Source organism: Chelonoidis abingdonii, chromosome 4, assembly GCF_003597395.2.
Source record: "Chelonoidis abingdonii isolate Lonesome George chromosome 4, CheloAbing_2.0, whole genome shotgun sequence".
In the NCBI taxonomy this organism is placed as follows: Eukaryota; Metazoa; Chordata; order Testudines; family Testudinidae; genus Chelonoidis; species Chelonoidis abingdonii.
In genome coordinates, this window is record NC_133772.1 from 124,012,226 (window position 1) to 124,025,885 (window position 13,660).

The following is a 13,660-nucleotide window of genomic DNA, read 5'->3' on the forward strand; positions in this document are numbered from 1 at the left end:
CTGGGCAGTGGGGCTGCAAAGTCTTGCCAGGCAGCGCAGTTGCAGAGCAGGGCCAGATCTGGTGCTCTGTGCTGCACAGTGGCTTGGCTGGCTCCAGCCAGGCAGCATGGCTGTTTGTCCTGGTACTCTGGGTGGCATGGCTGTAGCGCCGCCAGCCACAGGTGCTCCAGGCAGTGCAGTAAGGGGGTAGGGAGCAGGGGAGGTTGGATAGAGGACAGGGGAGTTTGGGGTGGTGCTCAGGGGGTGGGGGTGTGGCTACGGGTTGGGGTGGTCAGAGGGTGGGGAACAGGAGGTTGAATGAGGGCAGGGGTCCCGGGGGAGCAGTCAGAAAGGAGAGGGGAGGTTGGATGGGGCGGCGGAGGGTGGCCAGAGGTTCCAAGGGTGATCAGGGGACAGAGAGGAAGGGGTGGTTGGATGGGGCAAGGGTCCCAGGGAGACAGTCAGGAAAGAGAGGGGGTTGGATGGGGCGGTGGAGGGTCCGGGGGCTGTCAGGGGACAGGGAATGGGGGTGTTAGATGTGGCGGCGGGGGGTCTGAGGAGACCGTCAGTGGGCAAGAAGCAGGAGGGTTTGAATAGAAGGCGGGGCCAGGCCACACCTGACTGTTTGGGGAGGCACAGCCTCCCCTAACCGGCCCTCCATACAATTTTGGAAATCGGATGCGGCCCTCAGGCCAAAAAGTTTGCCCGCCCCTGCTTTAGCGTCTTCAGGAATTAAGACCTCCAGAGAGGTACCACAAAGAAAGGGCTTCTGGCATAAAAAGGCTGGGTTTAAACTGACTAGAGTTCTTCTTTCTGATCCAGCAAATAGACTGGACCTTCTGTTCAAAGGGGGCACCAACCGTGTGGAAGGGTTGGGAAAGGCTGTGGCCTACAAAGGCCCCATAATACAAATAGGTGACCTCTGGTAAGCTTTTAGCATGCTTATAGGGATTTGTATTGGTTTTATATGTTTTCTCTGTAATGCTTTTATCTTAAGAATACATGTCCTTGCTTAGCGAGTGCTCTGTGACAGCTTGTAACTGCTGGCAATACTCTGTTCATAGCCCTCAGAGGGAGAAAGCAAAGTGCAGGCACCAGCTTTTAGGCAGACTGGCTTGCTAGGGATATCTCAGTATAAGGCAGGGAGTTGTGCAGCCTTAAAACCCCAGTCAGGAGCAGGAGACACACAGGTCTCTGTGCAAAAGAGGTGATGTCTGGGAGCCAGAATCCTTAAGAGGATGCCCTCAAGGGACCATGGGGGGAGTACAGGTGCAGTTAGTCTGAAGCGGTGACAATGGGCATTTCAGCTTTGACTTATCACTCTGAAGAGGCAGTGGTGTGCTTTGCTGAGGAGAGGTAGCAGGCTGCCTGCAGACATGGTGGAATGGAGACAGCTGATGCATGTTAATAGCTGTGGAATCCCCTTATGCTGACCAATGGTTCTGGAACAGGACCTCAAGCACAGAGTGGGACTACATGGTCATGCACATTTGGGATGGCAGCAGTGGCTCCAGAACATCCACATGAAGGACACCTTCATGAAGCTGTGTGAGGAGCTTGCCTGTCCTTTCAGCACCAGGACATGCAAATGAGGGTGGCCATACCAGCCCACAAGCATGTAGCTATAGTCATCTGGGAGCTAGCTACCCCACACTGCTACGGATCAGTAGCTAACCAGTCTGGTGTTGGCAAGTAAACCGTTGGTGCTGCAGTGGTGAAGTTTATGAAGCGCTTACTGCTCTAGTTTACCCCACAGGAGATGAAGACTGCTTATGACACCAGAATAATTGCTACCTTTGAGAGAATGAGATTCCCAAACTTCAATGGTGTCATTGATGGAACCCCTGTCCCTTGCCTGCCCTCCACAAGGTGCATGTGAAAATGTCAAATAGAAAGGATACTCCTCATTCATTATGCAGGCCTTGGTCAACCATGGAGGAAGGCTCATGAATACCAGTATGGGATGCACCAACAGGGTACCTGATGCCAGGATATGCTTCTGTTCATTTGCATATTTGGACAGTGAGTGACTTTAATGCCTCCCAAAGTAGATATCAATGGGGTGTCTGTACTCTTTGTTATTTTAGAGGACCCCCAGTGTACCCTATACTGTCCTGTCTCAGAAATCTCAGATGTTTAATTACACCTAGAGAAGTTGGAAGGTGATGGTAGAATGTGCATTTGGTGGACTGAAGGTGAGAGGGTATTGCCTACAAACTCATTTAGATGCCATGTACCTAATGCCATTCATATTACTGTGGCACACTCAGCACTGCACACCATATCTGAGAACAGGGTGGAGAATTTTCACCAAGAGTGGGTCAAATACAGCGCCAGTCTACAGACCCAGTATTAGCAACTAGAAAGCACACCTCTGGTGACTGGGGCCAGGTCTGGGACAATGAGGGAAGAATGGGATGTCTTATGTGCCCACTTCTGTGTGTATTACAAGGGGAAGTGCCTGTGAAAATGCGCTAATGTGGTGTTACCGGATTCAGCTGTACTATGTCTATTAATTATACATATCAATTTATCTATTGTTAATCTCACTTTATTAAAAGCTTTCGTTTGAACTTCCTGTTGCTTTATTGTTTCCCAAACACACAGACATTGATTGTGCAGCCAAATATTTTATTAAAAACAACATAAGCAGCCCAGCTGCCACTGCGTTATGCAAAGTGCAATGTGCAGTCAAAACCTATACTGAGCTGTAAATGGAGCAGACAATAAAGCCCATTGGCGCAATGTCATAGGAAAATGAATTGCATATTGCCAATGTACCTCTTATCCTTCCCCCGTGAATGCGCTGGCATTGATTGAACATCTGTGCATACACGCTTCCACCACCTGTGTGCAGCAGTTGGCTCATTCCACCGCCAGAATTCTCCAGTGGCTGAAAAATGTGGTAGCAGGGTGAGGAGTTCATGGGAGACTGATGTACCAGGGAAGCCTGCACAGGGGCAGGCACTGTTGTTTGAATCTGCTGCCTGTTGGCCATCATGCTAAGTAGCTGCTCAAACAGTTCCCTCTGCTGTTGACAGTCCTGCTCCATCACACTCTTGTCACCACTTGCTGCTCCCTCTCCTATGCTGACCTGTAGGCAAAGTCTCCATGCATGTCCTGGGGCAGGTCATCCCTGACCCTTCCTTCTTTCCTCCTGCTCATTCAAGGTTCTTGCCCAAGGGGTCTGGGAAAGTGCCTTACTTCAGCTGAGGTGGAAGGCTCTGCAAAGGCAAAGAAAGCTCTTTTTGTCGGGGTGGTGGGGGGAGAGCAAATGGGACGGAAGAGAAGTTCCTCCCTTTCAATGTGGTATATCACATCAAGGCCATGAGTCAATACATCTGTCTCCTTGGTGTGCCTTTATTCCATCTCCCTACATTTTCCTTCTCAGAAGCAGCTGAATCCCAGGTCCTCAGCCCACCAAGACAATGGCAAATATTTTCATATTTATTTTATTTTCAAAAAATTCAAGCAATGTTTTTTGTCCTTGGGGGAGGACGGCACAGACCACGGACGATTTTACCAGTGATGGTCCTGACACTTTCAGGCAGTAGTGGCACTGGAAGATGTAAATTTGCTGGTGATTCCAGATTGGAAGAGGGCACGACTTTTCCTGGTCGCTGATAGAAGGCCTTCTATCTATGCCAAGGAGATATTTTTTCCCATGGTGGCTGATCAGAAAATTAATGACTGGAGGTGTCTAGTATAGGGTGGGGAGGGGATTGTGGAAAGTTTGCCCTGTCCAGAAGTGTTACAGACCACCTTGAGTTTCTCATCTGTGAAAAGTTCGCAAACATCACTAAAATTCAGATGAATGTGAAGAGGATGCTGAACTGGATGCAGAAACTTGCTTGCAACAGATTTGCCTTTGAAGCCCCTCACCCCACCCCTTTGCAATTCCACCCACAGCAAACAGGCAGTGGACCAGCAGAACCAAGAAACTTTTGAAGTGCTCTGGTCTTTATACAGCCTCCAAGTTGTACAGTGGGAATTAAAATCTGATGATGGGAACCTCACTACGGTATATAACAAAAATACCTAGCTCTTATATAGAACTTTGTGTCTGTAAATCTGATGAAAGTAATAGTTGCATGTTGACATTTTCCCCCTGCTCAGAATCCATCTGTGATCTCACATGTCTGGGGAGGGAAAGAAGGGGGAGTAGGGAAATGGCATTGCTTTTGCTCTCAACTGAAACAAAACTCACCTCACTGCATATAACATATCCCCTAACAATAATTAGACTGGTCATAAACCAGCAAACCCATCCCACCGATGTTGTAATGTCCCCCTTAACAATAACAGATGGCACTGGCATCTTACCAGCCTGGTGTGACACTGCTTCCTCCAGTCCCAGTTCCCTGGGCTCCTCTCAAACATGCCCTGGGAATGTCCCCCAAAGGACTCTGTTCATGCTCTTCCTTTTCCTCTGCCCCTGGCATCTGTTCAGACTTCTCCAGTCCTTTTTCCTTTGGTCAAATAATAACTCATTTTACTCTCCAAAGCATGTGCAGCCCTTCAGTGGATTCTGCACTTGGGGCAGTGCTGAGAACCTGGCTAAACTCGTCAGAGTAGGGGCAGGTTGATAGCAATCTACCAGGCTTGCCGTTGCAGTCTGGGATCTTCAGGGTGTTTTTTATTCTCTCTGTGTGCTGAACTGACATCTGCCTAGTTGCCTCTTTGCATGCTGTGAAGAAATGAAGCAGGCCATGTGGAATGTGGAATTTAAAGGCTGACCAGCTGTATATAAATTTGTAGGTGATTTCTAATGTAGAGGAAGGGAGTAGGCTGAAGGGCAGGAAAATAGGGCTTCAAAGGCATTATGGGAAGGCATTGGAGGACTATCAAAACCGCTTCAGTAGCCTGGGTTTACAGCCTGTGTCCACACTATGAAGAGGGTTAGGTTAGAGCTTGACTTAAAATGAAAGCCAGGCTCTAACCTATACCCCTAGCTGGGTAAGCAAGCCTGACTTCAAAGCACATATAAACTCAGGTAAAAGGTTTGTGTGTGTGTATTCGGTTGGAGGGAGCAGGGGTTTGGCTCATATCCAGGTAAGAGCCCAGGTAAACTCTGCTCTGAAGACATACTCGAAGATGGATGTGAATTTTCATTCAATGGCAACAAAGTGTGAGCTTAATTATTTTATTTTATTGCTGCAGCTGATGAACAATGAAATATCATTGTGGGTTTATAAAAGGAACATAGTTTATGAAGGCCTGTTTCCTTAAATGATCACACTATTTATTTGAATTGAGTAATGCCTAGAAGCCCCAGTCATGGATTGTACTAGGCATTATACACAGATAAAATTTAAAGACTGTCCCTGCCCCAGGGATCTTACAACTGAAGTATGTTGGTGCCATTTTCCCTGAGTAAGTATTCAAGAGTTTACTTTTTATACCTTTTAATAAACAATTATTAGAACTTAGCAAAGGCCAGATGAAGCAGTTTTTTACAATACATTGAACAAATTTGTATAGCCAATTATTTACTGTACCTGGTACCTAATTAATCATCTTTTATTTCTATTACTTCTGCCCAAACCTCAAACAAGATAACACTGGTACTTTGAAGGTCACTACAAGTTTAACACAACTTGTCTTCTTTCTCATGATCTCATTTTTTTGGTCATATGCTTTGGGCCTATTGCTCATGCTAGTACCAACTCCATTTAAAACCATAGTTTACCCAGGGCTAATATGGGTTTATATTCCTACACTAATTCTATTCAACAGAGCCATCTTGCTTTCACTTAAAAGACTACATAGTAATTTGTCTTTAACCTAAACACTTGTAACATAAGGGCACAGTTCCAATTTTTATCATGTGGTGTCATTCTAGATGAGCCAAGAAATATAGCAATCTTGTGTATTTGGTACTTCACTGATAATTATTCTAGATCAGTAGCAGTGCAAAAGTATTAGTTTATATTTCTAAATAATTTTGTTCTGAAATCATTTAGACAAGGCCGTGAGAAAATATAAATGTAAACATCTATAAGTATTGTAATCTACCTCTCTATGTTGGACCTGATTGGCTAATGCACTGTATGCCAAATGCCTCCACAATACAGGTTGTGCTCTGATTTCATGATGTGTGGAGTTGCATGTGTAAATTCCCAGTCCTCAAGCTGAGGATATACTTTTGAATATACCTTACTCTGCATAATACTTCCTTGTCCTTCGTGAGGGTTGCCCTTAGTAGAAGCCAGATCTTGTAGGTGTTGGGTTCTGAACAATTCTGGAAATCTGGTCATCTGTTTAAGTGCCTAAATGGGAGATGATGTTGCTTGCTGAGCTCTCTTGAACATCGGACCCTCATATTTTAAATCCAAGTTTAGCTCTTCTCCATCACACAAACCTTTGTTTTGAAAGTCTACTTCATAAATACAACATCGTGAAATAGAGGTTATAGCAACTCTTGTTTATACTAAGGCAACAAATGCCATGTCATTTAAAAATAAGCCCAGTATTGTTTAGTTTTGTTTCCGGGTCTGATCCTAGGGACTGTGAGGTTAAGAGGTATATGCCCCTGGGTCTCTCCTGTCTGAGCTAGTGTCACGTCTGTGTAATGCTTGATACGTTGGCTTGCCACAGGCAGTATAATTGTCATTGAACGGGGGTGGACTTAATCATAGGTCTTATCTGGAACTGACTATGATGAGTCCTTCACAAAATGAATGAGACTCATGGTTGCATTCACACCAGTGTTTTTTGCTTCGCAGCAGAAAGTGCTCTCAGTACACAGCTCTGAAACTTTCTCTGTAGGAACAAAGGATCACCTGAGATGTGGCAGAGGGATCTTACCAAGACTATAACAGGGTTAAAAAAGAACTAGATAAGTTCATGAAGGATAGGTCCATTAATGGTTACTAGCCAGGATGGGTGGATGGTGTCCCTAGCCTCTGTTTGCCCAAAGCTGGGAGCGGATAACAGGGAATGGATCACTTGATGATTACCTGTTCTGTTCATTCCCTCTAGGGCACCTGGCATTGGCCACTGTGGGAAGACAGGATACTGGACTAGATGGACCATTGGTCTGACCGTGTATGGCCGTTCTTGTGTTCTTTTGTAGGACAGCTCATCTAGCTGAGAGGCACTGGGCTGGACTCAGAAGACCTGCGTTCACTTCCTGCTTATCACAGACTCACTGCGTGACCTTGAATAAATCACACACTCTCCCCTGTGCCTCAGATCTAACTTTTGCAGATGAGGAAAATACTTCTGTGCTCTGCAGGGTGTTATAAGTATAAAATCTATTCATGACTCTCAGGTAGTCATCACATACTACAGCCCCGGCAGCGGGACTTGAGCAGGCCCCCTCCTGGGGCTGTGTAGTAATTTTTGTTGTCAGCTGTGGGTCACAATGCAGTGAAGTTTGAGAACCCCTGATCTAGCTTCAAGAACTGACAGAAAACATGTATATTAGGAAATGGGCAACTTGTAATCAGTCCTTTGGAGTATTTTGCTGGTTTAATCTTTCCAGCTAGTTAAGATCATAGTCAGGCCCTGGCTTTTAACAATAGGGTGATGTCCTAAATTACCGGTAGGTAAATGCTGTTTTCCTATCTAGCATAAGGTAAATGCACATTTTATCTAGCTAATTTATCTGGGAGATAAAGTTAACTTGCTTACTGTGTTCTTCTTTCCCTTGCTCCCTGTCAATAGGGCCATGTGGCATGAGCCTTTATTAAAATGGCCTATTTGCTAGCAATCAAGCTAGGAATATTAGAAGGAAGTGGATGATCATTTCAAACTAGTACCTTTATAGTGCTGCTAACAAGCAGGGAGCTGGCACACTGCCCTCTTACTGGCTGCCTCACTATGTAAACTTTCTTTCATTTAAAAAATAAAGCTCTCAAATAAGCAATGAGGAAGGGGGCGGGGGCTAGAGAATTCTATAGAATCCAAGGTGCTGATGTGTTTTCTTTCTGTGTAAGAGCAAACACCTCTAGTCCCCTCTGTCCTTCGTGCTAAACCCTTTTATTAATATGTCAGGAAACATGACTCAATCTGTGCTTTTGTCAAGGCACAGACAGGAAATTTAGGTCCTTGCGTTACCAACTGCCACTGTTTGTTAATTTTATTTTCCCTTTGATCTCAATAGCTCTTTGCCTTGGCACAGTGTGTTTCTTTGAATACAGTGACTAAGAAAAGAAAACAGTCAAACTTGCCTTGCCCTTAACGCTTATTTCATACAGAGATGATTTCTGGATGAACAAAATAATGGTAACTGGATGGTACTGAATGCTGAGGAAAATGAGATAATGGAACCTCTTACCTGTAGATCACTGATTCAAATCCAGCCCAGATCAGTACTAGTGATCAAATGTCATTAGCTAATGATGTCTGTTTCAATCCTGTTTGATGATCTCAGTCCTGTTCCCAATGGAGTTGTCACATTGGAGTGGCTCACGACTGTGAGTGCCTACCTCAGGGCAGACTGCCAGAAAACCGGGGAGACACCCCAACCTTGTGGTGCACTCTACAATTAGATTTCACCAAGCCAGTGACAAATGTTAAGTTCCAGATCACTGTACCAGTCTTACCATGGAGCCACAGGAAATCTCCTTAGACTCTCCAGTCTATCTTGCCACCCAGACAAACTGGACTTTTTGATAAAAAGACTGAAACCAAAAATCACACCACATCAGGTTGCTCCCAGTCCCAAGTGACCAGACCTTTACCCCAGATCAACTGGCCTCTGGATCTCACACCAAAGACAATGCTGGTAGCCAATTCTATAGTAAACTAACTAAAGGTTTATTAGCTAAGAAAGAGAAGTGAGAGTTACTGAGAGGTTAAAGCAGGTAAAATATATGTACAGGTGAGTCAAAGTCTATAATTCCAAATGGTAGCAGTGATGTAATACACTGCCAGTTTCCCAAAAGTTTCTCAGGGCTATCTAGAATAACTCTGGGAGCTCTGGCTTATCATTCAGTTATTCTGCCCTGTTAGCATCCAAACAGTCCAGAGACGAAGGATCTTTCCTTGAATCCATTCATATAGATTCTTCTCCCAGAAGACAAGCTGACAGTGTCATTACCCACGTGGGCTTTTCCTTTGAGGACAGAGAGTGAGGAATGCATTTAGAGTCTTTGACCTCCGATCATCACAATAACCACTTGCTTTGAAATTAGCACTTCTCTGTTTGAGTTCTTAATTTGCATTCCGCAAGGCTTCTTTCTGTTTGGTAAGTTATTGAGTTACAGGGGTATTTACAATATAAATGTTTCCTATTACATTTTAACAGGATACAGGTAAGTGAAAACAATGTAAGGAACATCCCATTAATTTTCATGAAGTTTAAACACCAAAGTCTCTCTTATCCATTTAACAGTTATTTTGATCTATACTACTACACAAGTGAATTGACCTGGAGCTTCGGCATGAGTTGGCACCTGGTCTGCTAGTGTCACAGGAGTATCGTCTACATTACAGAATCTTCCCAATCTCCACCATACTTGCCCTCAGTCTTAGAAGAGGAGCTGAGACATAAATAAACATGGTAGCTGAATACTCTTGTGCCCCAAAGGCAGGTTTAATTCCATTGGAAGAATAGGATGGGGAAACTTTCACTGACACATAGCCTATGCTGTCCCTTTTCTGTAGGAAAAGAACAGCTGTAAGGCACAAGTACAGTATTGTCAGTCTGGTCACTTAGAAAAGTACTAACCGTGCTTTTTTCAAACAACAGTCTCACTGAAACATTGTGCTCTTCTATCTTTATTTTCTAAAGTGAGTATTGTAAAGACCTGGACTCAAATTGGATAATGGACCAAATCTGAAGACAGAATGCAAACACCCTTCAACTGGGGAAAGTCCATATTGCCAATGACAAGCAAAAATCATGAGATTGGCTCAAATACCGTGAGATCTAAATATGTATTTTGGGTTATTTTTCTCCTGATTTCTGGGCCTTTAGGATACACTTACCTCACATTTTCAAACTTTTCTCTACAACTATGAGGTCTAGAAACTTTTTTTAATGAAAGCTGGGGGTCTCTCATAATTGCATAGTGCCAGGACCTGAAACTTTAAGCCAAACGCCAAGACTTACAATTAAATCATCAGAATTGACAATGCCAGAAACTTCAAAATCAGATCCGGGGTTTGAAAGCTCCCTCCACCCCATGGCCCCTCCAAGCCTCATCCCAATTTGAGGAATGTTGAACTCCAGGGCTTTGTTTGCACCTTTATTATTAAGATGTAAGGTCAGTTTCCTGGCTCTAGCTCAAGCTGCTTTGTGCTACTGAGGCAGCACAGAACAGCTGAAAAGCTGCCACAAAGGATCAGCTAAGGATTGCCCCAGAGTGAATATTTGGGTGGCATAGAGCTGATGGAGGGAGGTCAGGGGAGAGGGGAGACAATTGGAGAGAAGAACATACCAGAAGAGCAGTGAAGCACGTGGCAATCTGCCATATCCTTAGCTGGCATAGTGGTCCCTATGGGGCTGCTACAGGCAATGTAATTTTGAGCAGCAGTTGTTCTGGTCCCTGCCCAGCCCAAGAGTGAGGGAGTAGAAAGCTGGCTAGGCTAAATCTACACAACAAGCTGTGTGATTCCTAGTTCGCATAGATATACTCTTACTTGCTCTCACTGAGCCAGCACACTAAAAATAGTGCATAGCCACAGTAGCAAAGGCCACAGCAAGGGCTGACATAGGCTAACCACCTTGAGTACAAACCCACCTGGACCTGTGGATGTATGTTTGGGTGTGTGGTAAACGTCTGTCCCAAATCTGGACTTTAGCGTACAAAATCTGGGTGCTTACTGTGAACCTCCCCAAGCTTATACCCAGCTTGGATCTTATTTCACTGCCACCAGATAGTATTGAGGCTACTATCAGCCTGGGTTCCCCCAAATTCCTTGGGGGGGACCCCCCTCTCTGGCCTCCCCAACTTTCCCTGGAGGACCCCCAAGACTCAGAAGTTATAGTCTACCGGCAAAGGAATGATCTCCCCTCCCTCCTCCTCTCTCTCCGTTGTTCCGCTCTGAGGGATTGATGCAATCTCTTTACATGACAATACCAAGAAACTGGTCTCCGTCTCTCCAAGAGAGCAAGCCTTAAGCACCAGGAACAGAGCTGATTCTCTCTCTCTCTTTCCCCGTAACTTTTCCCGCCCTCCCTAGCCTGTCACAGATGTAACAGGACTCCGGGCCCAGAAATTCCTCTCCCTTTGCCTCACTAGGAAGAAACTTCCACAAGTTTTAAAAAGAAACTTTATATAAAAAGAAAGAAATACAGAACAATATACTGCATTAAGAGACAATCAGGCTCTTGCTTATAAGAAAAATGAATAAACAGTCGATTTAAAAGATAGCCCAATTAAACCAGTTCCAGCAAATCAACACCCATGTAAATAAATCAAAGCACATTCACGCCGATTACTTTGTTCCTTTTACTCCACGTGAAGCGAAATTGAAAGAAGATGGAGTTAGAAGAAAAGCTTGTTTACTCACAGCCGAGGAAAACAAAAAGACACTGAGTTTCCAGTTCCCTCCCAGACTCTTAAAAAAAATCCAGATCTCTGATTGGTCCTCTGGTCAGGTGTTTGGTTCCCCCTTTGTCATCCTTTTACAGGTAAAAGAAAATTAACTCTTACCTATCTACTTATAACAGGGTGGCTCACCTATGTCACCACTGCCCATGCTACTTCAGCCCCTCTGCTATTTCTGGCACACTAGCTCCATGAGACCTAGCGCGAGTACCTCTACGTGAACTGGGAATCAACACACCAGCTCCAAGTGTATCTGTCACCTTAGAGCCATCTTCCCCCTCTTGCTCTCTTCAGCTGGCCTGAATGTCAGATTCACAGCTGAGGTTTTGGTATGAACTCATACCCAGGTTCTAACACGCTTTTAGCTCAGAGTGGAAGAAGCCCAGCTCAGTTTTAACTGTTCAAAATGACACAAACTAATTTTAATATCAGATGGGGGAGAGGAAATGATAATATTGCACCGAGCTGGCAGCGTTTCAGGGGTGAGCGAAGTGAGCCTGATCCAATACAGGCCATAATTAAGGCTGATCACTAGTCTTGCTGCCATGGCTAAAAAGTCACAGATGCTCAGTGCTCCTCTGCAGAACTCCTTCAGATTTCAGTTTTGTTTTAAGAGCGAATGTCTAGTTGTTTTAGTTGCGAAGACACTCTCAAATGTGAACTGAATGTAAATGACACAAATGCTGACTTCCTACATTTTACCAACGAAAAGATCTACAAAACCATATATTTATTAGGTATTAGATAACATGCTTTATTTAAACAAGTCAGAATATCATTGCTGTTAGAATCTGGTTCTTATTTTGTGCGTTGTGGATTTTTTCTATTTGAATGAATGTCATGTTTAATATATTTTTACATTGAAAAAATTAACATAGTTGAGGTGGTGGTGAGCAAAAGTGATTCATTTACATTTTTGACATGACAAAGCAATGATTTTTCCCATTTTTAGCCATGACAAGCAACCAGCCTCTGCTCTAATGTACAGCACCTTGACATGTGAAAGAAGGCATTGTGTTAATCAATTGTGCATAGCACAGTGGGCAAGAGAGGCGAGTGTATTATTATTTATTTGTATTAGGATAGACCGTAGACGCCCCAATCAGATCAGGGCTCTATTGTGCTAGGCACTGAATACACATATAAGGTGGTATTTGCCTCAAACAGTTTACAATCTAAGTATAAAATGAGAGACAACAGGTAAATGTAACAAACAGAGAGCTCAAGGTAACAGTGTGACAATTATGATTAGTGTGATAAGCAGCAGTCAGGGCACACCAACTGCCTAACCATGTAGCATGTAATAATCCAGTCTGCCTGCCCCAAGGCGTAACATAGGAAGAGTATCTTTGGGATCCATTACAGCACTTTAATCCCATTTGATGTCTAAAATTAGAAACCCTAGAGATTAAAGAAGAGGTTAATCAAGGGCTACTTTGCAGAGCTAACACTCTTTCCTAGTTCTACTTAAGCATTATCCACTGTAGGTCTTGGAAAGAAGGTGTCTGTCTTCCATGGACCAGGGCCTAATTTTTAGCGGGCAGCTTCTATGCCCTCTGAAAGTCAGGCCCTTGCAAGTTTGGTCTGAGGCAGGGCCGGCTCTAGGAATTTCACCGCCCCAAGCACGGCAGCATGCCGCGGGGGGCACTCTGCCGCTCGCCGGTCCCGTGGCTCCGGTGGACCTCCCGCAGGCGTTTCTGTGGAGGGTCTGATGGTTCAGTGGCTCTAGTGGAGCTGCCGCAGGTGTGTCTGCGAGAGGTCCACTGGAGCCGCGGGAGCAGCGGACCGTCCGCAGCCATGCCTGTGGCACCTGCACTGGAGCTGCCTGCCACCCTCCCAGCAACTGGCAGAGCGCCCCCTGCTGCGTACCACCCCAAGCACGTGCTTGGCACACTGGGGCCTGGAGCCGGCCCTGGTCTGAGGCACCCAACTCCTTGGTTACCTTTTCAAGCCTTGGCTTTAGGCTGCAAATATCAGTTTTGTTTAAAGAAAAAAGTTACCAACTGTCATATGAATAGAAACGATTTCTTAAGTGTCAATGACTTAAAATTTTCAACATTCCCCTGCAGTGCTGGAAACCCAGACACAGCCAAATACTGTTCTTGCAGTAGAATCAGAAGGTGCAAAACTACAGCTGACTATAAATGAAAAAGAGAAACCACCCAGGCTTCTTCCTACAG